At 48.0% G+C, this 25,287-nt stretch overlaps 1 protein-coding gene across 3 annotated transcripts in view; it reads left to right on the top strand.

The window, feature by feature from the left end:
- CUL9 (cullin 9) overlaps window positions 1–25,287 on the top strand; it is a 1,917,728-nt gene that overhangs the window by 132,982 nt on the left and 1,759,459 nt on the right. The gene's annotated exons all lie outside the window — the stretch shown is intronic.

The following is a 25,287-nucleotide window of genomic DNA, read 5'->3' as shown; positions in this document are numbered from 1 at the left end:
TTTAAGCCGAAGACCCTTAAGGACCGTTCGACAAAGCGTTGGGCCTACCACGCCAGGCGACAAGAGGCCATGGCCGCGGAGGGTGCCTTCAGTGATGGCAGCAACGCCGTACTTTCGGACGGCGAGGGCAATGTGGCGTTGATCGACAGCCAAGCACAAGTCCCCGACCTCGGAAGACCCCCGGCGACACGAGCGCTACCCACACCACTTCCAGCAAACAGAAGTCCAACCGAGACTCGACACGCACGTCGAGTTCTTGGCAAGAGGCACGTAGAGAACGGTCCACCGAGTCGGTGTCCTCTGGGCGTTTGCATTCGAGATCGCCTCATGACACCAAGCAACCCTCCACTACTGCTAAAAGTGCCTCGCTCCCCTTAGTGACTGAGGTTCGGTCGTCGGAGGACGATGCCGACCTCTACCCCCAAGCCGCACTCCAGGAGTCGGCGTCTGCAGGCAGCGGCAAGGCTGCTACCGAATCCCTTCCTCTCTCCAGAGACAGGGACTCTACCCCCAAATTTCGAGGCCAGGCATCGAAAAGCTCTGATAGGGCCCAAAAGTCGGGGAAGCACTCTTCCACCCACGGGGAGGGGGGAAAACAACGAAGTAAGCAGTCCCAGCCTACTTCCACTCCTAAACTACATTCTACTCCACCTAGACAGACGGACAAGTCTCAGACCCCTGTCCTTAAGGCCCCTGTTCAAACCAGTAGGTCTAGTCAGGATAAAACAGGGAAAGCGCTCCAGGAAAGAGTTATTCCCAGTTCAAAGGAATGGTCCAGTGAGGACATAGACAGAGTAATGTCAAGGATGTCATCATTGGCAGATTTCTATGCCAAGAACCCGGAACACTTTCTCTCCTATACACCAGAAGGGTCAAATCCCTCAGGCTCGAAGGATCCAATACCCCCAAGTAGGAAGTCCCGGGGTGAAGCACCAACTCTATCTTCAAACCCCTTCTATATACAGCCCTATTCTCAATACCAGGAAGATCCATCCTTTGTTGAGGATCCAGATGTGGGCATGTTCGAAGAACAAACTGGGACAGGCTATTACGGGGATGATGAGGACCAAGAGGAGGAGGAGGAGGAGGAGGAAGAAGAGGACGACCCAGATACATACAGGGTAGATTCCCCAGTAGAGAAAGAGCCCGCGGTTACCGACTCCCCGGTCGACAACCAACCTCTCCTGAATGAGGTCCTGTCCAGAGCAGCACAGCACTTCCACATTGACACCCAAGGTGCTCAGGAAGAGAGGGACTTTGCAGAGGAACTGGTGGGAGAAAGGAGACCTGTTGCTCAGGCCATCCATATCCTTAAGTCAATACAAAGGAGGATAGACCCTTCCCTTGTTAACCCCAATCTCACTAGGGCAGTAAACCCCAGAATTGAAAAGCTTTTCAGGGCAGCCCAATCTGACCCAGCATACATAAGGGGACATCTCAAACCGGACTCCGTGGTTGTTACAAACACCCGTAAGAGGGCGGGAACACCCTTGTCATCGTCCGAAGCTCCCCCTGACAAGGAGAGCAAGAAGATTTATGGCTTGGGCAGGAAAGTAGCCTCCACTTCCGCCTACCAGGCAAGGATTGCAAACTCCACCACCCTGCTGGCTAGTTACAACTGCCATCAATGGGAAGAAGTCGCGGCTCTCATAGACTCTGCCCCAGAACCCTTAAAAAGCCAATTGGCACGAGTTTCGGCCGAGGGGAGAGCAGTATCCGGTTGCATTTTAAAATCAACCTTTGATTCCGCGGATAACGCCGGCAGATTAATTGCTGAAAGCACGGTGATCAAGAGGCATGCTTGGCTACGGCAGTCTGGTTTCAAGGCCGAGACCCAAGCATCATTGATAGATAAGCCGGTGGAGCCGGATCTATTGTTTGGAAAGGCGGTCGAGGACGCGCTGAAGAATGCCAAGGACGAGTACGAGACACTCAAGTCCCGAGGGCAACTAACCAACAAACCCCGTAACCAGAGAGGGAATGGCAATTTTCGTCGGCCTAGCGGACAAAACTCCCAAAGAGGCTCTAACTATTCCCAAGGCCAGGGTACTACATGGAACACTAACCAGCAGTCTACCCAGAGTTATGGTAGGGGTAACAAAAGAGGTCGTGGTAGGGGTAGAGGCAGTCCCAATAAAGGAGGGGGCACGCCTCCACCAAAACAGTGACGCTCCGTTCAGGGTCCCTTCTCACGCATCCCCAGTAGGGGGACGCATTTCCATCTTCACCCAAGCTTGGGAAGGGATCACATCAGACAGATGGGTGCTGTCCACAGTGTCCGTAGGATACTGCATAGAACTCCTAGAGCGTCCCCGAAACCACCCTCCACGACAAAGAATACACTCCTTAGACCACCAGAAGATCCTACTCGAAGAGATCGAAATTCTTCTCGCAAAGGACGCGATAGAACTCGTCCCGGGACACCAGGTAAACAAGGGTATTTATTCAACTTACTTCCTTGTGCCAAAAAAAGATTTGACAATGTGCCCAGTATTGGACTTACGGTCTGCAAACAAGTATGTCAAGCCCCAAACATTTCGCATGACTACTCTCCAAGAGGTAATTCCCCTCCTAAAAAAGGGGGATTACATGGCAACAGTGGATATGAAAGATGCCTATTTTCATATTTCCATGTTCCCAGCGCACAGAAAATATCTGCGCTTCAAGGTGGACAGTCAGCACTACCAGTTCAAGGTACTGCCCTTCGGGATAGCCTCGGCTCCAAGGGTATTCACCAAGGTACTGACGTTGGCGGCGGCACATCTACGCAGGGAGGCAATCCCAGTGTACCCTTATCTGGACGACTGGCTCATCACGGGGGAGACCCCAGTAATTTGCAGGACAAACATTCAAAGAACTATCGACCTCCTCTTCGAATTGGGCTTCTCCATAAATGAGAAAAAATCACGTCTGGTGCCCAGCACCTCCAAGCAGTTCCTAGGAGCTGTTCTAAATACTCGAGAGGGGTTGGCTTTTCCTTCAGAGGAAAGAATTCGGAATATACTACTGCAAATTCCGCAATATCAAACCGGTCGGCAGATAACAGTACGCAAAGCAATGCCTTTGCTGGGCATGATGGCGTCATGTATTTACCTGGTCCCCCACGCGCGCCTGCGCATGAGTCCCATGCAAGAATGGTTGGCGAAACTGTGGTCTCAGGCAAGTGGTCAGTGGGACGATCTAGTGGTCTTTTCGCCAACACTTGTACAAACTCTCCACTGGTGGACAAGAGACAATCTATCCAAGGGGAAACCCTTTTACGATCCCGAGATACAGGCGGTAGTCACGACGGACGCATGCCTGACAGGATGGGGAGCTCACCATCTCCACCACACAGCTCAGGGTCTCTGGTCTCACACAGTGGCCAAGAATCACATCAACCTGCTCGAGCTTCTAGCAGTTTTCAGAGCATTTCAAGCGTTCGAGCCCCACCTATTGAACCTATCGGTGCAGATCCGGACGGACAGCACAACAGCCATGTTCTACCTGAACAAGCAAGGAGGGACTCGTTGCCAAATCTGTCCAGACTTGCCCAGAAAATGTGGATATGGGCACTCAGACGGAACATCTTTCTGTCATCTCAACATGTTTCAGGGGATCTCATTCTCTAGCGGACGCTTTGAGCAGAGATCCCCTTCCGGAGGAACACGAATGGTGTCTACACAGAGATATCGTAGAAGATCTCTTCTCTCAGTGGGGTTTCCCCACTATAGACCTATTCGCCACAAGCAAAAACACAGTGCCCAGGATTCGCATCCAGGTTTCCCCAACCACACTCCCTGGGGAACGCCCTGTGGATGAACTGGTCAGGGATGTTTGTGTACGCTTTTCCACCAACTCCTCATCAGGAAGGTGGTGAACAAGATGAACAGAAAGTCGATGACGCTCGTCCTAGTTGCTCCCATGTGGGCGAGACAACTGTGGTTTCCACACCTACGCAGACTCTCGGTGTACGATCCCATCAAACTCCCGGGCTGGTACAACCTTTTGTCCCAGCACCAAGGTCAGAAGGTGCATCCTCAACCCAACTCCATGAACCTAGCAGTATGGCTCCTTAGGTCATAGAGTTTGGACATCTCAATTTACCACAGAGGTGTATGGACATCCTAAAAGAGTCTAGGAAACCGAACACGAGGCATTGCTACTTCGACAAATGGAAGAGATTCGTTATCTGGTGCCAGTATAAATAAATCAACCCAGTTGATTGCACTCCTTCCACAATCGTGACATACATGCTCCACCTGCTGGACGCAGGGTTGGTTTTCAACTCACTAAAGGTACACCGGGCAGCACTGTCAGCGTACACCACCTCACATAGCAAGGTGTCGTGGTGGAAGGTACCCGTGGTTAAAGCCTTCATGGAGGGAGTAAAGAGACTTCATCCTCCTATATCTAACCCACCACCAGGATGGGACCTGAACGTGGTGCTATCTAAACTCATGGGGCCCCCCATTCGAGCCCATGCATAAGACAAGTCTCAAACACCTGACCTATAAGACTGCCTTCTTAGTAGCCATTACATCCATAAGAAGGGTCAGTGAAATTCAGGCTCTGTCAGTGCAGGATCCTTTCTTTACTATTCATAAGGATAAGCTGGTTTTACGGACACACCCTAGGTTCTCACCTAAGTTTATTTCTAAATTCCATGTAAACCAGTCCATCGAGCTTCCGGCTTTCTTCCAAAACCCACAAAGCTCGGCTGAGGTTAAACTACACACCCTAGATGTGCGTAGGACGGTCCTTTACTACGTAAACAAGACCAGACCGCTTAGGAAAACAGATCAACTGTTTGTCTCCGTAGCCACAGGCAAAGAGGGAGATCGTGTCTCTAAGGGTGCCATCTCCAAGTGGATTGTCAACTGTATCCAGTGGTTACTCTCTTTCTGACAAAACTTTGCCTTTTACCCCCAGAGCGCACTCGACAAGAGGCATTGGGGCCACTCTGGCTTTCATTGCAAATGTTCCCCTTGACACCATTTGCAAAGCAGCTACTTGGAGCTCTATTCACACTTTTACTCAGCACTACTGCATTGACACCCATTCCAAGACAGATACTCAAGTGGGACAAGCGGTTCTAAGACATTTATTTGCTCATGACCCTTCTCAATTCCCACCTCCTTCTAACACTGCTCGCTAATCTATGCACAGCATGTGATCTAAGCAGATTCCACAAGCCTCAGAAGGGAAACATTACTCATCGTAATCGTATTTCTGATGCTTGTATCTGCTTAGATTCACATGCGACCCTCCCTCCTCCCCTCTGAGAGAAGGCGCATGGATGCTTCTAGTCTTATCTTATCTATCCTCATGCTACCTCATGGCAGAAAAAATACAATCTGAGGGTCCTAGATGCGTGAGGGATCATGGGTACAGTGGACATCACACTAGGGATAGTATTACTGGCACGCCCTGTGTCGACGGCCAATTTTCGAGTTTCGAAAAACAAACTGTAATACGTCGCACCTTCCACTAGATGTCGGCCTATGCACAGCATGTGAATCTAAGCAAATACAAGCATCAGAAATACGATTACGGTGAGTAATGTTTCATATATATTCATACGCTTCCCATTGGCTACCAGTATTCGTTCTTTCAAAATTCTCTGGGATCTGGCTCCTAGGACCTTTTTGTTCTGTTCTGGCATCACTAATTCTGTCAGCCTATGATCTTCAAGACCTTTCTTGAGTCTCTTGACCTGTGTCTGGATTTTCTAAGGCACTTGGGACTTTTGACTCACACACTCTGTGCTGCTGCCTCCTAAGGAAGTCCTCTCCATTTGTCTTTCCTCTCTGGCCTTAAGTTCCTGCCTTTGTGTCCCACACTCTAATCCCTCTTCTGATTAGTTTTGGTCCTTATACAGTTGTGTGGCTGTTCCTGGAAATGGTTAAGGCAATTACTGCAGGTCCATGGCTTCCATAAAATCCAGCGTCCATCTTAGTGCGGCTAATGTCCAACCTTCTTGCCTGTTCCGCTACAGCTCTCTACCTTGGCTTCCAGTGGCACTCCCTTGGACATGGTCGGCACTATCTTTGTTCGGTGAAATTCAGACAGCAAGTATGGATTGTACAGCAGTCTTTGGGGATCCCTGCTCACAAGCTGCACCCCTTTGCAGCATTTTACGGTGTTCCTTGTTTCGATTGCCACAGCAGGCGCCAGTCTCCCACCTCCCTGAAGGGGGATCCCCTCTGGCAACATTTCCATCATTCTGTTTCACAACATTTTCTTTTTTTTAAATGTCTTTGTGAGTCTGGTTGTTCTTACTTAACCGTACACAAAGTTTTGTCACGTTAGACAATCTTGACTTCAAATTGGTCTCTTAGAATGTATAGGAATGTGCACAAAATTATCCTGGGTCTTCAATTTACCTCTAAAGTATCTGGGGCAAAAGCAGCCTTTGAGCCCATGGTTTCCGCATGTGCATACTGGGGACAGTTTGTCAACAAAAGGTTAACTCTGTTACCTTGCGTTCTGAGGATCATCAAAAGGCCTGGGACGACTTCAACTCCTGTCTTGTTCTACCTTCAGGTAGTGCATGGCTCTGACAATTTTGCCTAGGTTGGCCAGCTTTCCTGGGTTGCAGAGTCCTTTCCAGGCCTTGGCACAGACTCTAGCACCTTATGTTGTCGGTCTATCCCTCTTCACTGCTGGATCTGGACAGGGAAGGAGAACACTGTGGTGGCGGTTATAGGTTAAAGTTTCAACTTTAACGAATGACAAAAGGGTCCAGTCAATTCGACCGAAAAAAAGATTGAATTTTTTTTTTTTCTTACCTATACTAAATAAAAAAAGAAATATGCATTTTAAAAAAAATGTGATTCTTTTGTTTTCGGTCGAATGCACTCACCTTTTGGCATTCGATCCTTTTGATTTCGTAACTTTAACTGGACACCTATGGTGGCAGAATCCCATTTCCCCCTGGGTGGGCGCAGGACCATTAGGCAAGGGTTAATCAAACCATTCTGATTCATTAGTGACTACTCTAGTAGTCAGGCGGGTTTTCGTCAGTTATTTTTCTGTGGTTCCATGCCTTTTTCCTTGGAAGCAAGCTGTATCTTTTATCTTTTAGAAGTTGCCAATGTGTCAAGTGAGAAAGGCTATGACTCATACAGCAACTTCCTGAGAATCTATCACTTCAAGTATTTCACGTGGCACACTTAGTGTCGACGTAGCTGTACATGCTTTTTCCCCTTTGCTTGGAGCTGCATCGGATTTGAAAAGTCTATTGGCAATTCATTAATAGTGTTTGCGTGGTGGCATCCATTTAACCAATGAGGTACTTTGGTGACCATGTGGAGTCGAGGCAGAGGGTTGTTGGGGATCAAGTGTACTAACCAGAATGTCTCACATGTCTTGGACGAACCACCTCCCAACACTGGTGTCAACCAAGATCCAAGGAAAGCCACCACAGTTGGGTTATCCACGCTGGTGGTAGATGTGTGTTTAAAGCAATCTAAAGGTGACTGGAACGTTCTCTCCATGTCATTGCCTTAGTATCTATATAGAAGCCCCCAAAGTATTGACTAACCATTGGCTAGTGATAATTGTCTATTGGCATTTAAAAAGGGTATGATGTGTGTATGTGGAGAATTGAGAGAGTGGGCGGATATTGCTCAAATTGTATGCATCCATGCCTTGCTACAGTGAGAGGAAATGTGCAGGGGACAGCCCCGGGTGTGTATTCGTGCCCTGCTGCAGTGAGAGGAAATGTGCAGGGAACAGCCCAGGGTGGGTATCCATGCCCTGCTGCAGTGAGAGGAAATGTGAAGGGAACAGCCCAGTGTGTGTATCCATGTCTTGTTACAGTGAGAGAAAATGTGCAGGGGACAGCCCAGTGTGTGTACTAATGCCCTGCTACAGTGAGTGGAAAGGTGCACAGAACAGCCCAGGCTGTGTAGGAATGCCCTGCCTACAGTGAGAGGAAATGTGCACAGAACAGCCCAGGGTGTGTATCCATGCCCGCCTACAGTGGAAGGAAATGTGCAGGGAACCGCTCAGGGTGTGCTTCCATGCCCTGCTACAGTGACAGGAAATTTGCCAGCTCAGCACCCCTGCTACAATGAGAGGAAATGTGCAGGTAACAGCGCAGGGTTGGTACTAATGCCCTGCTACATTGAGTGGAAATGTCCCAGGACCAGCCCAGGGTTTGTACTAATGCCCTGCCCCAGTGAGAGTAAAGGTGCAGGGAACAGCTAAGCATGTGCATCCATGCCCTGCTACAGTGAGAGGAAATGTGCAGGGAACAGCCTAGGGTGTGCATTAATGCCATGCTACAGTGAGCGTAAATGTGTAGGGAACAGCTAAGCGTGTGTATCTGTGCCCTGCTACAGAGCATGGATCTAAACCGCATTGGATAAATGGCTGCAATTTCCAGAGGAAGGATCCTCGCCTCTACTAGAAATGGAGGGTGCAAGCAATCAAAGTGCAGCAGACAAAAACTGATAGGGGCACACAATGTGCGGTGAACATCGATTGGGGAACCTCCACAGAATGTGGCAGTGAAATTGGTCTGGAGGGTAGAGCCTAAGCCTCTGCCTGAAGACGGCATGGCCCAGGGATACACACATACGATGCCGACAACTGATGATTATGCCGGCTCCCTATAACCATCTTGTTAGGAAGACTTTCTCTTTGCTGCACCTTTCCTTCTATTTTAATAGACCCCCGGACCTTTTGCTTTTATTTTTAATACCGACCTGTACTTTTTACAGTGCAGTTAATCCTTAAGCTTCACTACACTGTCTTTTGCTCATCTGTTATGGGAAAACTGACATGTCCTTCATGCTGTCCGTACTGGGAAACATTGTTTCCCATAGTCTTGCGACTTTGTTACATTTCTTTGTAGTAACTTGTTTCACTAGTGGTAACTTTTTATCATTGTACCAAGCATTTTACAATGCAGTACAATGGAGTACACTTTTTGTTTTACCATCAAAGGGTTTTTGTTACTATAGGTGTGCTAAATGGACAAGCTGGTGGCAGCAGTGACTTTTGACCATTTATTTGTTGCTTTTTGTATTATCCTTACTGTGTTTACCGCGTTTGGCTACTAACTGGCTAGTGTCCAAACATGGCCGTACCACATGGGTTTTTTCGCTTGTCCTTTGACCATCTTGTTCTTTAGCCTGCTTCCTTGCCTATGAGGTGAGGAAAATCCTTATATGGACTTCCAGTGCCTGGGGAAAGCAGAAGCCTTTGGCATGCTACTGGAGGGCTATGTGTTTTTGCTGGCAGGATGTGGGCTGGGACTGCCTGGTCCTAATTCACAAACTGCTTTAAGTGTGTCAGAGTGGTATGCATGCTTGTCTCTGGGGAATTCTCACTCCCTGCATGCTGAACACTACTGCAGCTTCTGTTTACAGCTGTTCAGGAACTTTGAAATCAATCTGAGCGTTACGCTCGTTAGCCACACCCACACCGGAAGTGCCGGTATAAACCAACGCGTGGATCAGGACTATGGTGCTCGTCTCTGGGGAATTCTCACTCCCTGCATGCTGAACACTACTGCAGCTTCTGTTTACAGCTGTTAAGGAACTTTGAAATCAATCTAGCATGACGCTCGTTAGCCACGCCCACACTGGAAGTGCTGGTATAGACCAACGCATAGATCACCCTTGTGGAGTTAAGCCTGGCTGGAGTAAAGGGCGGTCGTCTGCTGTTAGGCTGTTGGGCTTGTTATGGCGAGCTGATACCCATCACAGCCCGTCACCGTGCCCAGTAATCACTGGAGGAATGCCCAGTGCAAGCTGAAGGATTGGAAGTAAGCAACCCACTAAACTTACACATAAAAGATCTCCTGGTTGGGGGGTGCAGAGTTGGACTAAGGCCGCTCCTTAAGCTGTCGGGCGTACCCAATTCGGGCGGTCACTTGGAATTGAAACTCTGGACATAAGTGGAGTTGATTCCTATCAGCAAGCTGATTAATCTAGCCTATCTAGGATAGTTATATATTTAACCATAGGATCAATTTAAAATGTGTCTGTTTATTTTTGATAAGGTTGTTTTTTATTTTTTTTAAATCCATGCCCCCTTGCATATAGTTTTTTCTTATTCTCCTCTTCATATGGTGATATTGTTTGATAATCCTATACGCCTATATTTTAACTTAGTTTGGGACTGCAAAGATTCCTTCTCCCCTACTATGCTTGGGTAAGGATTGTTAACTCCAGCCTCCAGCTTCTCTTTTTCTCTAACAATATTTGTTGTTTAAAAGCACTTTGCACTTTAACCTTCAGCCCTCTTTTGGCTGGTAGGGAGAAAGATTTGTTTTTACTAGTTGTGTTATCTCTTGGATTCCTAATCTTTGGAGGCTGTGAGGTGGTTCCTCTCCTTTGGGGTTTATAGGAATTCCTTGCCCACGGTACATAACTTGGGTCCTTCCTTTCATCTATCTTCCTCTCTACCTGTGGTGTTCCCCAGGGGTCTAACCTCTCGCCCTGGCTTTTCAAACAATACCTGGCAACTCTTGCCCACTACATTGCCACTTTCTGCTCAAATTTCCAGTGCTACACTGACGACACAACTCATTTTCAGGCTGCCCTCTGCCACCTCCTCTCCCTCCCTCATCTCTGATTGCCTAACTGTTGCCATTCAAGATTGGTGTTCCGTCAATGATCTTTGTCTGAATGCCAGCAAGACGGAGTTCCTCCTCATCGGCACACCTTCACCATCCTTTCCCCTCACTCTCTGGCCGGCCTCCCTTGGCCCTCCTCCTACACCCACCTGCGAGGCTAAGAACCTCGGGGTCATCTTTGACTCCACCCTTTCCTTCTCCGCCCACATCTGAGGTCTCTAAAAAGTCGAATTTCTGACTGCACCTCCTCAGAGGTACTCTGCCTTTCCTTTCCTTCCCCCAGAAGCTCATGATATCCCAAGCTCTGGTTCTCTCTAGTGTGGACTATTGTAACAGCCTCTTTCTAAATCTACCTGCCTCTACTCTCCGTCCTCTGCAAATAATCCAGAACAGGACTGCGAGACTTTTCCTTGGCCTCAAGCCCTGGGATGGTATCTCTCCAGCTCTGAAATCTCTCCACTGGCTCCCAGTGGATGCAAGGTTTAAATTCAAGACCCTCTGCATTGTCCACAAGGCTTTCTGGGGCCTGGGTCCAAAATACCTTCAGCTATCCCTCCGCAAATACCTCCCCTCTCGAGCTCTTCACTCCTCTACCTCCAACTACCTCAGGGTCAGTCATTTTTCAAAGAAACGAGCTGGGGGTAGATGTCGGTCTTCGGCTGGGGCCTCCCTCTGGAATAGTCTTCGTGCCACTCTAAAACCTGAGGAGAACCATCTTCGGTTCCCGAAGCTCCTCAAGACCTTCCTCTTTTCTTCTGCCTTCGCTCCCCCTCTCCCCTGATGTTCTGTTCTCTCTTGCCACTGTGCACCTGGCCACCCTCTGTCCTTCAGGCCCAGGTACCTGCTCACCCTGCCTCCCTCCCGCACTGCCTACGGGCCACCCCTTGCACTGGGGTCTGTATCTATACCCATACAGCCCCCCCTTTTCTACCTGCACTTATCAGACCTACCCTGTCTGCTGCCTTACACCTAGCACTTGCAAATTGCTGGCTGCATTACCACTGTTTGTTGCCTTTATTATTTTTTTATTGTTATTTATCTGTTTCTCCTCTGCTTCGCACTTTCTACTTCTCCCTCCTTCCATGCACTTGCGTGTTCTCAATGTCACTGGGCCTAGTAAGATCACTGTTTTGTTCTCCCTTGTTCCCCTCCCTTGCCTTGTCGCACTCTGCAACACTTGTGTACGAGCGCGATAGAAATAAAATATCAATCAATCAATCAATTCTGAGTAATTGGACTACTCTTATATTAGAAACATGGTCCCTTTTTCGGGCTCACACAATCTTAGGTCAAAGAAAGGTAAGAAAAATATTCCCACACCAAATTCAAAACAAGGAACTTTGGTGTTGGGTAAAGCAAAAAACACAAAGAAAAGGGGTAATAAAGATGCTAGTCATAAAAGTTCTGTTAAATGTGCATAAGAGTAACCGAAGATACTTAGTTTTTTAACTATAAAAGAAAAAGTGAATGTACCTGAGACAGTAGAGCTCCAACCCCCACTATCAACAGCTCGATGATTGATAACATTTCACTGTTGAAATTAGTACAGAATCTTAGACGGCAATCACTCATAGATTTGGATATCTCTGCGGTAAATGAAACCAATATGAATAACGTTATTGGAATAAACTTCTCAGCTACACCGGATTTGGAAAAATGTGCACAGATAGATGTATCTAATGAGAGTGATGTGTCTTGGAATGATATTGGAAATTCCTATGAAAATAAACCAAACCGGGTAAGGTGCAGTGAAAGTGAAAATTCACTTAAAGACGGGGAGAAATGTGATGCTCTGACGACAATGATGGATGTTCTTCTGACCATCTGCGCTAAGTTGTTAAAGGAACAGAGTGACATCAAATCATTGGTACAATAGACTGTCGATAACACCAGAACCCTTGGGACTATGCTAGAGGAAAATCGGGGAAATGACTCTCAAAATAATAATTTGAATGAAGCAAATGTAGCTTTAGGAGATCTGAGTGAATTGGTTATGGCTGCTGAGAGAGAGAATGCGAAAGGTAACTCTCAGTTAAAGACACACATCAATGGGACCTCTTCCTCTAAGGGAAATATGGAGGAAGTAATAAATGCAAGTGATAGTGTTACTGAAATAACTGCGTCCCAGGGGTTAAATAGACGTACTAGACGCAAAAGAAAAAACAAGAGATCTACCCGAAACAAGGTGGCCATGGCTAAGGTTAAATCACATAAGAGTGTTAAAAGCAATACCTTGGCTCTAGCCACCACAGCCCCATTAGATTCTGAATGTGTCGAAGTGGGTAACCGCTTTGAAATTATTGAATGTCGGCGGTAGTTGGATGAGGGAAAAACAGCAACAATTAAAGTGAGGGGTTTAGATAACTGGTTGAGGGGTAAAGAACAGACCATAGACTAAATGGTATCAGGTGATGAAGTACCATTGAGAAACAACATTAAATATGTTAATATTCCTATGAATGAAAAGGTTATGTTTCTTACTAGTAAGGAGAGGGAGATATATACTGGAACGATTGGCAATGAATGGTAATCCTAAAGCTAGAATGAATAACTTTAATGGAAAGAAAGATGAAACCCAATTCACAGTGGGGAAAAGTATAAAGCTCAGTGAAAAAGCTACATCCGATGAAAGATGTTTTTAATAGGGCTTGGATATAGAATAAATTGTCACTTATCCCGCAGCTACAAAATATTAATTCAGGGGACATTGATTCTATTATTCTGCCCAAAATTGGGAGTTGGGAAAATTGGGTAATCGCACAATTTAGATCTGCAGTATTCGTAGATTTAATACGGGAATACTCTAATGGTGTATGGGGCAACAACTATGATATTGTGATATGCCATACCTCAACTCACCAAGTTTTGAATGATAAAAATATGGATTTGGGTGTGACCTCAAAAATAAGTACTGATTCAGGATGTAACCAAAGGGAAGTGCAATTCTTGGAGGGTAGTATACCTATTGTAAACTGAGATGAGGCATGTAAAAAGAAATCGCCCTACTGTCTTGGAATAGTAGGGGTTTTCATTCCCTACTCCACATGGATGGTATACAACTTCTGTTGGACAGCGACATATTTGCCCTCCAAGAAACCTGGGTATGTGGGGAAATGCTACTGGAAGGATATAATATATGGAATAAAGCAGCCACTTAAGGGTAAAAAGGTCGACCGATTGGAGGCCTGTGTATTGGGGTGAAAAACCATATCTCATACAGACCGTATGAGAAGTATGGGAATTCCCCTTTTGTTATGTGTGCAGTTATCGATAAGGGAAGCCGTTTAGACAAATTACTTCTCATTAACATTTACTCACAGCCAGGGGGAAAAAACATGTTGGAGATGGACGACTTTATAAAACCTACCATTGAGGGATGGTTATTGGAATCCCCGGAGTCTGAAATTTGTATAGTAGGGGACTTTAATGCCTACTGTGATACTGCTAAAAAGGAGATGGACAGGTGTCAAGAACTGTGGGATGATTCACTCATCATTGTACCAGCGGAAATACAGGATCACTGTTTGGTTGGGGAAAGAAAATCTCCAAACTTTACAGGGAACTCGATGGTTGAAACTACTGTCTAACTGGTTGTTAAATTATCTGGAACCTAATAATGGGACAGGTACTAGGGAAACCTGGACAAATGGGAAGGTTGGGTACCGACTTGATTACATGTTTGTCAATGAAAGACTAAGTAATTCTAGTGTCTCGTTCGAACATGTATCTACCCCTCTGAGCGATCACACAGCCCCTAGGGGAACCTTTATTAATGATCAAAAAATACAGAGCTGGGAGGTCGGAAAGGTGATAAATATAGAATTTACGGCTGGAGGAAACAGGATCACGTGGTCTGATAAAAACTTACATACATTTAACAGACTGTTGACCGGCTTATCATCGACAGCCAGGATATTGCTCTCAATGGTTTCAATACGATCACTAATTTGCTGGGTTTGATCCCTTTTACTTAAGAAGCGGCGTGCCGGGATTGGAATGACACCGTCGAAGATGCCCGCAGAACAGAAGGAGCGATGAATGATGGGCAGAAGCGCTGCAAGGTAAGGCTGTTCCTAACGGTGTTCTTGTTCAGGAGCTGAGCGCAGAAGAAAGATGCAGGCCTACTGGAGACCGATCCGAACACGGTGAGTGCCACGCTGCAGGTGCAGAAAACGCAAAGCATGTTTCGAGGGGATTGGGGTCCTCCGACGTATTCCATATCTGTGACAGTAGTCACCACAGCTGTGCTGCTTTGGAAAATCTTTTGGCGTCTGCGTCGATGACGTCGATACGCTGCCCTCGAGGACCTCCTCCGACGGCCGACGTCACTGGATGTTATAAGTAGGACGCACGACGCCCGTAGCCTCAGTTCCGTTTTTTCCGCAAATGTGTTCGCTTCGGAGATCTCGGCGTGCCTCGACTCTTTGGAGTTTCTGTTCTGTTCGTTTGCGAAGTTTAAGTCTTCAAGATGTCTACCTCTTCTTCCACCCCGCGTCCGGGCTTCAAGAAGTGCGGGGACTGCGGGTCCAAGATGTCGGTGACGGACTCGCACAACGCCTGCCTCTGGTGCCTCGGGGAGGCCCATGACACGGATGATTGTGCCGACTGCCAGTCGCTTACGTCCAAAGCCTTGCGGGAGCACAAGAAGAAACTGTCGGTTGGTAAGGTGTCCAAGCCCCGGAAGTCGAGGTGCACGGGGCTTTCGACAGACGATTCGAGGGGCGACTCTCTGCATCGTCATCGGAAGTCCAGTGGGTCTCAGTCCCGCAGTAGGTCCCGCCACTCCTCTGCCTCTTCGAGGCATTCCGGAAACGCCGTCACCGTCCTCATCCGAGGACTCCGCCCGTCGGCGGGTCGCTTGTCCCACTAAGCATGCAACGCCGGAGGAATGGGCTTCCTTCGGTAAGAAAATGCTAGCGATTCTCGAATCGCAGGGCACTGGTCCGTCCGCGCCTCCTAGTGGGGTCGCACGTGATCGGACTAGAGACACCGCGCGTACGCCTTCGGTCTCGGGTGGTCAGCACGATTCGCGGGAGCGGTCCCGCTCGGACAAGGGGAATCGGTCTAGTCATGCCCGTTCCAGGTCCCGGTCCTCGACGCGCTCGAGACCGTGTGAGCCTGTGATGTCTTCGAGGAAAACGTTGACGCCTGTGGCGCCGAGGTCGCCGAGGAACTCTCTTGAGGCTCCGCCTCCGAGGAAGTTGTCGACTCCATCAGCGCCCAGGATGTTGAGGGACATGCTTGGGGCTCTGCCCTCGAGGCCTGTTACGACGCCGTCGATGCTATCGACGCCGAATCACTCGACATAGACGCCCTTCGAGTCTGTGGTGTCGGAGGTGCCCTGGGGCACGGTGGTACCCCCTAGAAAGGCTCTGGCCAAGGTCAAGCATGGCTTTGTTCCCCATTCTGTGCCCGCCATCTTGAGTACATTTCGGAGGTGGATGAGGGCTCTGATGATGGCATGGTTCCTGATAAGGTGCTAGATGAGATTCTCTCAGGCCATAGCCAGCCATCAGTCCCTGCACGACGCAGTGGTCTGGACACCTCTCCGGAGGCGGAGTTTTGTAGGCCTGAGCCTGGCACCCATGCCGACTCCTCGTACCGGCGCCTTATGTCTAGGGTCACCGAGTACTTGTGGTGGTCTGCTCCCCCAGGGGATTTTCTTCAGGGTGACCTCACGGATATCCTCGACCAAGGTCCACCAACTGACCCGGTACTGCCATTCCATAGCGACCCCTGCTACTTGACCAATCACCCCACTCCGGAGAGTTTGGTGGTGCAGGCGGCTACGGCCCCAGCAAAGCAGGCGTCGTATCCTACCATCCCTCCTAATACGGACGATAAGCGTTTTGAGGGTTGGGCGAAGAAAGTGTTTTCTTCAGGGGGTATGGCTCTTCAGGCGGCCAACTCCGTATGTGCCTTGTCACGTTTCATGCACACTCTGTGGAACTGTGTTTCCTTAGCGGCTGAACATATTCCCGAAGGGGACGAACAGGATTGTTTTCTTACTATGGTCCAGGATGGCAAGGATGCCATCAGTGAGGCCGTTCAGTCGGGGTTGGACATGGCAGATTGTGTCAGCCGGTCCATGGTGGCGAGCACCGTAATAGGCAGGTTTGCGTGGTTGCGGAAGTCGGGGTTTGCTCCTGATGTGTATGCCCCTGAAACCCGCAAGCCCAGCCCAGACTCTGGCTTCCTTTGGGACTTCCCACGCCCCAGCTAGGCTCACCTGGGCTCAGTCCTGGTAAGATCATGGTAAGCGTTAAATACATTGTCCATTTATTTGTCTCTGAGATGCTGAGCCATTCAGTACAGGGTGTGGCTTTGGACTACTTTTCCTGAGAGGCAGGATACGATGAAGGGGACTATTCTCCTGGAACTACTTGCAAGGCTATTTAAACCGCACCTTGCAAATAAACACGCTTTGCGTTAATCTGCACTCCTGCAGCGTAACGCTTACCGTGTCAGTTCTTGCTTCCTTTCTTTCACGCCCGTCCAGAGTCTTCTATCCATCGGCACCTGTGAAAATAGAAGAACAAGAGTTATTCATGCATTGAAGGCCTTACCTGCAGAACATCCCGATCTCACCTTCACACTTATCCAGGGGATGCCACATCTGTGGAAGATCAGAACAGAAGGTACCCTCTCGGGTAGCGAACGCACCTGACTCAGCCTCCTCCAGGAACTCCAGCGAGCAGTTCTCCATCATTCTGCATCGCGCCGCATCTTGACACCGTCAGTCAGACCTTCCATCTTCTTCCTGGAAAAGCGCCACACCTGCCGAACAGAAAAGACAAAGCAGGTTAATCGCACACAAGAAGGCTAAAATAAAGCGAACTATTAGCGCATCTCGCACAGCGCTCTACTTACCGGCAAGAATCCTGCACATCATTGTCAGGAGAGTCATCCATCATCCGAAAACCGCTTTTGTGCCGCACCTGAAAGACTAAAAAACAAACATTAGATATCTTGCATGCAAGGACATAAGGCAGCTATTTCAAGGAGTTATTGGAATAGAGACTTACCTGCTTACTCCGGTCCATCCACTTCAGCAACCTCCATTGGATCAGTGAAGTAACTCGATCCTGCCAGAGAGTGTGCAGGACGGAGAGCTCACCCATATAGTAGACAAGGTGAGCCAGGGAAAGAGGAGGATAACATGGAAGGAGGTGAAAACCAAAACCAGCTCCACACAGTTGGCTAATATCTTGTTTCAACTTGCAGACGAGCATCTCCTGAGGCAAGACAGAAGGGAAGACGCAAGCAGGCCCTCATTAAGCAGAACTACACCAGTGCAGACATCATCCTTCGTACACGAGCACGCTCCCGTGGAGACCAGGTGAGCGTGACAGAACGCAAAGCCTTACACAAAATCTCTACCTGGGCGCCATGGAAACCTCGGAAACAGATCAGCTAGCTCAGCTTTTGGGGGAACTCTGGGCTGAGGTACCTTCGGCTAGGCAGGAAACCAATGCCTTACGAAGGGAACTGATTGTAGCAAAGGACAGCACTGATGATCTCGCCAGACAGTTGCTCCAGTCACAGAGTTAAAGGACGTTTTAGCTCAAGTGGTTAACCCACCCAGACACTGCGCTGAGTACATAGACTTGGTGGTCCAGCTTGACAACAAACTGCAGAACCGTAAGGCTGATCGTGCTAGAATCGATTCAAGGGTATTTGTACGCCCCAAGGAAAACTCCTCCAAGACCACCGACGTGTCAGAACCCATGCAAATCGGAGGAGTGTGTGGCCCATTATCCAAGGCTGAAAGAGATAGGAGAAGACATCAACTCGGCGATTGACGCCATTGCGCCGCTGAAACTCACTAAATCTAAACCTATTGCCCATCTGACCACTTGGTTCACTCCCACGCAAAAAGCCCTACGCAAAGAGAAACGACATGCAAAAGCCTGTTGGAGAAAAAGCCCTTCTCCCCACAACAAAAACCTTCTCACTGCCCTTAATAACAGCTAAAAAAAACAAATCATTCAGGCAAAAAAAGAGACCTTTAATGACAGAATCAATAAAGCGAACTCGAATACCAGGGAAATCTTCTCCATTCTGAGAGAATTAGAATCCCCAATTGCACCCATAAATTCTTGTACCAAAGACAAAGCCTGGTGCACTAACATTCAAAAAGCCCAAAGCAACAAAATCACAAAGTTACAAGACCAAATATTAGCCAATAAATCTGCCCTCCACAACATTGCTCTCTCTATGCAAGAAACCATCCTCCAGGAACTTGCCGCCAACCAAACTCAACCCCTAACCAATTTAGCTTTAGAGCCATCTCTACTGCGGAAACTAAGAACATCATCTTGTCCTTGAAACCGTTCCGATGCCTTGGTGACACCTGTCCAGCCCCAATTATTAAAGAGGCTGCACACAAACTAGACCCCTTCGTCGCATCATTTATTAACTCCTCATTTAAATCATGCTCTTTGCCAACCAACCTTAAAGATGCCTGGTTATTACCTCTCCTAAAAAAAGTTAACCTGGACCCCAATGTCCCAACGAACTATAGGCCCATAACAACTGTCCAGTTCCTCCTTAAAATCTTAGATAAAGCTGCATATCTTCAGATCCAAGCTTATCTGGAGATCAACAATCTACTAGGGACAAGACAATCAGGATTTAGGCCAAGACATGGAACCGAAACGGCTCTCCTTGATCTTAAAAACCAACTAGACGAGCGCAAAGACAGAGGAGACATCGCTATTCTCCTACTCCTAGACCTATCAGCTGCCTTCGACCTGGTAGATCACAAGTACTTTGCAATCACCTCAAATCGGCAGCCAACTTCTCTACAAAAGCCACAGCATGGATAAATTCATTCCTGGACCAGAAAACCATAAGAGTCTTCTCACCTAAATCAGCAGCGGATCCAGTCCCCATCACCTGTGGAGTCCCTCAAGGGTCATGTGTTTCCCCCACGTTATACAATATTTTTACAAAGCCTCTCTTTGATATATTGGACAAACTAGGGGTCTCATATACCAACTATGCCGATGATACCCAGATTCTTATCCCAATCTAGGATGACTATGAACTATTGAGCCCTCATCCTCTCCAAATTAGACTACTGTAATGTACTGTACCTAGGCACCAGTAAACATAACATCAACAAACTCCAAACCCTGCAGAACAATGCCCTTAGAGCAGCCCTAGGAATTCCCAAAGGGCAACACATATCTGCCCATAGAAGAGCCGTCAACTGGCTTGCCATCAATGACTGTATCAAATTTAAAACTCTGAACATTACACACAATTGTCTGAACAACAAAGCTCCTGCATACCTCACAGAAAAATTCACAGAGCACACTTCTGAACGTCCCATCAGAAAGGCCCTCTCAAACAGCATCAAAGTCCCCAACTTTAAACTGAAAAGAACTGGTGGGTCCAGCTTCCTGGTTCTAGCAGCTCATCTCTGGAACTCCATCCCAGATGCACTTGGAGCCACCCCTTCCTTCCATGTGTTCAAAGCTAACGTTAAACTCTGGCTTAACACCGGCTGCTTAATGCCCCAACTGTACCAAATACTCAGTATATTTTCTTGTAAACACTTGTAAATGTAACATATCTTTCATGTAAGTCATCCAACATTGTAACGAAACAAATGTTTTGATATATGTAACATATCTCACATGTAAGTCTTCCGACAGTGTAACATAAGAACTGCTTGATATATGATCCTGTAACATAAGAAATGTAACTTATTTATGTACCTGCAACCCAAGATTTATTTTCTGTAAGCGCCCAGTTGCTTAACGGCTAGGTGTGCTCTATAAATAAATAAACAATACAATACAACAACAACTGTGTTTGTATTGCGGGTCAGCCAGTCATTTTCTCTGCGAGTGCCCAGTAAAGTGACCTAAAAAGGCAGTGGGAGTCGCTGGTTAGGTTGAAGCAGAGTCTGAGCCAGAAAACTTCTCTGCCCGGCAGGCATAGAGGTCCGCTTGCCGAGCGAAAAGGACTCCCAGACCTCGCACCTAGTTTTGCTATGGTCCTTATAAACCACCAACTGCCATCTCGAATTCATGCAGTCAGAGCATACATTGACAGTGCAGCCATTGGAAATTATATGGATCAAGAGTTGGCTTCGAGGATGAACCTTTCCCTTTGCGAAAAGGCAACAACAGACTTAGTCACCATAGTCGACGGAACTGAAATCGCTTCGGATCCAGTAACGCATTCTACGACAGAGATGACTCTTTTGTGCCACGATGGTCATCGGGAAACCATAGTGTTTGATATAATCAAGGCTCCACAATTACAAATAATTCTGGGAATGCCCTGGTTAGTATCACATAATCCTTGCATAGACTAGCGTGTCAAGAGGTTGACCTTCTCAGTCGACTGTGCTCAAACTTGTTATCCAACTAAAGGACCTTTGGTCACTGGAGTGACAACGATCATGAAACCAACCAATTCCCTCCCTCTGGTATATCAGGACGTATTCCAAAAGGATCAAGTCAACACACTGCCCCCTCATAGGTCGTATGTGTAAAGACTGGTAGGGGGTGTCTGTACTTTGCTCGCTATATGGTAGAGGAGAGGCACAGCAGACCCCAGCCAAGATTCTCTATAAGGTAGCAATGGACGAGCAATCAAGGCCTAGCTTCTCAGGAGGTGATGCGGGCTGGTTCTTAAGTACAGTGTAGTTGCCGAACCCCCACAAAGGAATGTCCACACACTGTATTACTGAAAACAGTTTTTATATAATTAATATTCAAAAGTATGTACACGATCACAATAACGCACTTTGTACTTGGAAGTCAATAATGATAAATATATACAGTTCTAAAGTGGTACCACTAATGTTATCGAATCTCATTAAAGTGCATCAACTGTACGGTTAAAATGTCACACAGATTAATAACGAGGAAACCAGCAATAGAGATAGGCAGGAACGTAAGATGGTTGAAACAATAGGCAGAATACTGACCCCTACCACGAGGCACAGTTCTGTGTGGAGATCCCCCCCCCCCCCCACCTGGGCAACCTGTAAATAAAAATATATCGCACAAGCCCAGTCCATATGATCAATAGTCTCACTTCTTCCTATTACGGTTTTACCCCACCCCCCCAATGTACCTGGTGGAGTAGAGGTCTCCGACGATGCATCGACTGATCCTTCTTGAGTGACTCCCTTTCAGGCAGGAACCACAGATCGTCGAGAGGTGTCGAGGACCTCGGCGTTCGGTGTCAGGGAATCGAAGGCCCTTCTTGAGTGCCCTACCTTTAAGGCGGGAATCACAGGTCGTCGAACGTCCGACGGTGAACAGGTTGAACTATGGCCGTGAAGTGGCAGCTTCGTTCCTAGCGGTGGTCGTCGACGACAGAGCGTTGGCGTCCTGCAAGGAAGAGGTGTGCCGGGCACCTCGATGACGATATTTCTGGACCGCAAAGAGACGATGAAGAACTGTGGCCCAGCAAGGGCGTCGAGTCGTCGGCGTCTCTGTGGTCTTTAGGTGGCGGGAAACCCACCGGTGGATACTCCTCGGCGCATCGACGGTCGGGCCTTCTCCAGCAGGAGACAAGCGGGTGACGATGCAGACGAGAGCGTCCGATGATCAATTGAAGTTCTTAGGCAAACGGGAGCACGTTTGGCCGACCAAAAGTCCTCACCATTCAGTCACTAACCAATTACCCTATTTTCGAGGACTTCTCTACCTACCCAGCAAAGAACTTCAGGAAAAGGTTGTCTCACATTACCATGACTCATTAGTAGGTCATCCCGGAATTGCAAAAACTGAGGCCAAGGTCAAGCGACATTTTTGGTGGCCGACATGGCGTAAAGACATCAAGCAGTTTGTACTATCCTGTGGTGTTTGCGCTCAAAACAAGGCCCAAAAAAAGAAATCACCGGGCCTGCTTCAGCCATTAGACATCCCACCTACACCTTAGCACACCCTATCTCTTAATTTTATAACGGACCTTCCTCCTTGTGACGGGTTCAACACAATTTTAGTAGTGGTGGATTTTCGAAAATGGCCCATTTCATCCCACTAAAAGGATTGCCCTCGGCTTCAATTCTGGCTAAAGAATTTCTGGAGCAGATTGTTCGAATTCACGGATTTCTTTCCATCCTAATTTCAGACCGTGGCAGCCAGTTTATCTCACACTTCTGGAAGAAATGTTGCGAGTTAGCTCAAATCGACATAAGGCTTTCCACCAGTCACATCCCCAAACTGATGGTCAGACAGAGAGAACAAATCAGACCTTAGAGCAATATCTCAGGTGCATGTTACATCAAACTGAAGGCAGCTGGAAGGATGTTTTATGGATCACTGAGTATGCCTATAAGAACTCCCTGCACTCCAGTACAGGTCAAAGTCCCTTCTATACAATCTATGGGTTACATCCGCCAACTTCCAATCTTGACCCACCGCAACTTCTGGAAATGCCAGCTGTGAAAACTTTGCACTCTCATCTCCCAAGCCTGCAAACAAGCGACGGATCATCTAAAACAAGCTAAAGAAAGGTACAAGAAATCAGCCGATGTGCATAGAAGTGAAGCCCCAAGAAATCAGGTTGACGATGAAGTCTGGTTGGCGTTCAAGCACATACCAGTGAAGGCGCCTTGTACCTTCAACCCCCAGATATTTAGGTCCATATACCATTAAAGCCATTATCAATCCAGTCGCTATGAAATTGGACTTACCTACGCACATGAAGATTCATCCTGTGTTCCACGTCTCACTATTGAAACCAGTGCAACCTGGAACACGAGTTGTGAAACCAGCCACTGTAAACAGGGAACCTGAGTTCAAGGTGAAAGAAATTTTTGACTCAAGAATCGCTAAGTCAAAACTATTTTACTCGATAGATTGGAAAGGATACGGACCACATGAAAGATCATGGGAACCTAGCGAGAATGTGCATGCTCCACGGTTATTAAAAAGGTTCCACCGCAATCACCCAAACAAACCAGGACCGTGAGTCTACCATTAGTGGGACCTTGGGTGGGCCGGGGGGGGGGGGTCAGGGAGTGCTGTCATGGTGCATGCCCCCAAAACCCTGCAACCCGCGAGCCCAGCCCAGACTTTGGCTTCCTTTGGGACTTCCCAGGCCCCAGCTAGGCTCACCTGGGCTCAGTCCTGGCGCCAGGCTCATGGTAAGCGTTAAATACATGGTCCATTTATTTGGATCTGAGATGCTGAGCCATTCAGTACAGGGTGTGGCTTTGGACTACTTTTCCTGAGAGGCAGGATACGATAAAGGGGACTATTCTCCTGGAACTACTTGCAAGGCTATTTAAACCGCACCTTGCAAACTGAACACGCTTCGCGTTAATCTGCACTCCTGCAGCGTAACGCTCACCGTGTCAGTTCTTGCTTCCTTTCTGCCACACCCGTCCAGAGTCTTCTATCCATCGGCACCTGTGAAAATAGAAGAACAAGAGTTATTCATGCATTGAAGGCCTTACCTGAAGAACATCCGGACCTCACCTTCACGCTTATCCAGTGGCTGCCGCATCTGTGGAAGATGAGAACAGAAGGTACCCTCTCGGGTAGCGACGCACCTGACTCTGCCTCCTCCAGGAACTCCAGCGAGCAGTTCTCCATCATTCTGCATCGTGCCACATCTCGACACCGTCAGTCGGACCTTCCATCTTCTTCCTGGAAAAGCGCTGCACCTGCCGAACAGAAAAGACAAAGCAGGTTAGTCGCACACAAGAAGGCTAAAATAAAGCGAACTATTAGCGCATCTCGCACAGCGCTCTACTTACCAGCAAGAATCTTGCACATCGTTGTCAGGAGAGTCATCCATCATACGAAAACCGCTTTTGTGCCCCACCTGAAAGACAAAAAAACAAACATATATCTTGCATGCAAGGATTTAAAGCAGCTATTTCAAGGAGTTATTGGAATAGAGACTTACCTGCTTACTCCGGTCCATCCACTTCAGCAACCTCCATCGGATCAGTGAAGTAACTCGATCCTGGAACTACTGAGTAAGCGCGCCCCTGCCAGAGAGTGTGCAGGACGGAGAGCTCACCCATATAATAGACAAGGTGAGCCAAGGAAAGAGGAGGATAACACGGAAGGAGGTGAAAACCAAATCAAGCTCCACACAGTTGGCTAATATCTTCTTGTTTCAACTTGCAGACGAACATCTTCTGAGGCAAGACAGAAGGGAAGACGCAAGCAGGCCCCCATTAAGCAGAACACCAGTGCAGACATCATCCTTCGCACACAAGCACGCCCCTGTGGAGACCAGGTGAGCATGACAGTGCAGGCCCAGCTCCTCAACATGCCCTTTGACGATGAACATCTTTTTGGCAGCAAGGCTGACGAGAGCCTCGAGAGGTTGCAGACCTCCAAAGCTTCAGCGAAGTCGTTGGGCGCTGCAGTTCGCCAACCTCTGCCTTTTCGTCCTAGGGGACAGCAATGGAGGGGAGGTTCCTTTCGTTATTATTCATCCTTTGGTAAAGCGAGAGGAGCTGCCAGTCAAAGGGGCCACCGTAGGAGTGCCAGAGGTGGAAAGCAGGGTACTCGAGGTGCCAAGGCCGCTCGGGCAGTTGCCTCTTTGCCCTGCGGCAAAGCCGCAGCCGCTTCCGCTCAGACATGAGGCCATGTCCCATGGTTCGCCGGTTGGGGGAAGGCTGGCGCAGCATCTTGTAGAATGGCGTGCCATTACTTCAGATGTGTGGGTTCTGGAGATCATAGCCCACGGCTACTGTCTTGCTTTCCGGCAGAGGCCTCACGACA

Source organism: Ambystoma mexicanum, chromosome 4q (assembly GCF_040938575.1).
Source record: "Ambystoma mexicanum isolate Mex_15411 chromosome 4q, UKY_AmexF1_1, whole genome shotgun sequence".
In the NCBI taxonomy this organism is placed as follows: domain Eukaryota; kingdom Metazoa; phylum Chordata; class Amphibia; order Caudata; family Ambystomatidae; genus Ambystoma; species Ambystoma mexicanum.
This window is presented reverse-complemented; position numbering and strand designations above follow the sequence as displayed.